Raw genomic sequence first — 2,703 nt, 5'->3', positions numbered from 1 at the left:
CGATGTCGGAGAGGACACGGAGTCCACCGAGAGCGATGCCGACGACACAATGGTGGAGGTGAGTCTCAGGAATGTCCCTGACACTCCTGCAGATAAATCTCCATCATTGTAAGGCAGCATGCACTGCCCTACTGCTCCACTTAGCCAAGGGTGGGGCCGACATATTCCTCATTCAAGAGCCCTGTATCCTCGGAAACAGGGTTTCCGGTCTGAGGACTAAAGACTATAAGCTATACGTAGCTGACACCACAGGTAAAACCCGTAGCTGCATACTTGCAAAAAGAGAGTTACACTTATTTTTTCTCCCAAATTTCAGCAACGAAGATCACGCAGCGGTGAGCCTCGAAGGCCAGGAGAGCTCACTGAGGATGTGCCCCATATTCACGGGTCACGACCAACCTGACCCTCCTCCCTCGATAAGGGCTCTCATCGCAGACCTCGAGGCCAAGGACATCGGCCTAAATGTGGGATGCGACGCCAACGCACACCACAGTCAGTGGGGAAGCCCTGACACCAATAAACGGGGTGAGTCCCTTTTCAGCTATAGACTGACCACTCAGATGGTCTTATTAAACCGGGGGAACGATCCCACCTTTATTATTAAAAATCGCGAGGAGGTCCTGGACCTTACACTTGCCTCTCACACGATACAGAATAACATAGTATCCTGGCGGGTCCTTGAAGAACACTCCTTCTCGGACCACAGGTACGTGGAAACTGTTTTCTCATTCTCCATACCGAGCCCAGTCCAATTCCGGAACCTCAGGCGGACAAACTGGACTCGTTACACAGACCACCTGAGCCGTATACTCCACTTCCACCAAGGTTGTCAGCAGAGGTACGCCGCAGGGCGGAGTCCTCTCGCCCCTCCTATGGAACGTAGCAGTAAATGAACTGCTGCGAGAGATAGAGGGGGGTGGATGTCACGTGGTGGCATACGCTGATGATTTTACCATAGCATTCTCTGGGAAATTTCCACAGATGCTATGCGAGTGCATGACAAGCACTCTCATAAAACTGTACCAATGGGCAGAAAAATGCGGGCTAGGTGTTAATCCGTCCAAAATGGAACCAGTACTTTTCACCAGAAAGTACAAGATTCCGACACTGATTCCCCCAAAACTCTGTGGGGAAGCTAGTTTTTAGCAATAATGCCAAGTATCTTGGTCTGATCCTCGATAGGAAGCTCGATTGAAAACTGAGCATAGAGGATAGGGTAAAGAAGGCCACTGTGGCCCTCTATACCTGCAGAAAAACCATCGGACTCAAATGGGGAATGACTCGTATATAGTCCGGTGGCTATATACCGCCATCATACGACCAATCCTAATGTACGGAGTGGTTGTGTGGTGGCTAGCACTGGACAAGAAAACTTGTCTTAGCAAACTCAGCCGTGTCCAACGCATGGCAGAGCTATGCATAACGGGCGGACTACGCACAATCCCAGGCGAAGCCCTCGATACCATGTTGTACCTTCTCCCTGTAGAACTCATGGGGAAAAAGGTGGCAACTCTTTCCGCTCTCAGAATGAGAGAATATAAACTCTGGAAAGCATCAATGTTTGGACACTCGGGAATCTTGACGAGACTCCCGCAACTATCGGAGGGGACAGATTACTGTATACCGAGTGATCTATCGACGCCCTTCCAGGTATCAATCCCACTCAGGGAGGACTGGGAGAGGGGTGAACCTGGACCCGCAAATGCCATCCACATATGCACTGATGGCTCAAAGTTAGACGGCCGTGTGGGTGATGGCGTCTACTGTAACGAGCTCAACATTAGTCATTGTTTCAGACTCCCGGATCACTGTAGTGTGTTCCAAGCGAAGGCTGTAGCAATAAACGAGGCTATTTCTATCGTCTCCAAACTGTATTTAGACAGACACTCAGTGTGCCTCTTCTCAGACAGCCAAGCAGCTCTCAGAGCACTTGGCTCAATATCGTCGAACTCAACGACTGTCAACATATGCCGCAGGTCTCTTAATGAGACCGCAGAGCATTTGGATCTCTCCCTGAGTCAATACTTTGCGGTCAATAAAGATATGTATAAGTATAAACCGACGTAATTAGTTTTTGTAAGGACGCCACGGTCGTTAGTTATTGTCTACCAAACACAGTGGACCCAAGCTAGTTTTCTGCAAAGCTATACATAAATTGGACATTACACAACACTTAAATCTTAGAACTACACATACAAAATATACATTATATACTAAATACCTTGATCTTTATTTTCCATATTTATTTATTTTTTTATTTTTTTTTTTGTCTGGACGTTGATATGCAATGACTGCACCATCAAGTGGCCCATGCGATACCAAGCCGAAGCCTGTTACGCGCGGAACCCAGGCATGGTTCGTGCAAGGAATAATTCGATCTACAAAGCGGAAGGAACAAAGGAATGAAGTTTCTAGTAGATCTAATAGGAATCGTAAAGTTTATGCGGCTCAACAAGTCAGGGCTATCTACGTCACCCTTGATCAGGTTGTGCATAAAAATCACACCAAGCATTTTTCTACGACTAACTAAGGTTGGAAGGTTTATTCAAAGCAATCCACGAGGGTAAGATGGCAGTCTGTTTTTCTGGACTGATTCTATACGGTCCTGGTGTACTTTGTACTGGGGGCACCATACACAAGAGCCGTACTCTAAAGTCGGACGAACAAGCGAGATGTAGAAGTCTTCGTTATATAGGGGTCGTC

This window comes from Drosophila obscura, unplaced genomic scaffold (genome assembly GCF_018151105.1).
Source record: "Drosophila obscura isolate BZ-5 IFL unplaced genomic scaffold, ASM1815110v1 contig_188, whole genome shotgun sequence".
Classification (NCBI taxonomy): domain Eukaryota; kingdom Metazoa; phylum Arthropoda; class Insecta; order Diptera; family Drosophilidae; genus Drosophila; species Drosophila obscura.
Note: the sequence above shows the minus strand (reverse complement) of the source record.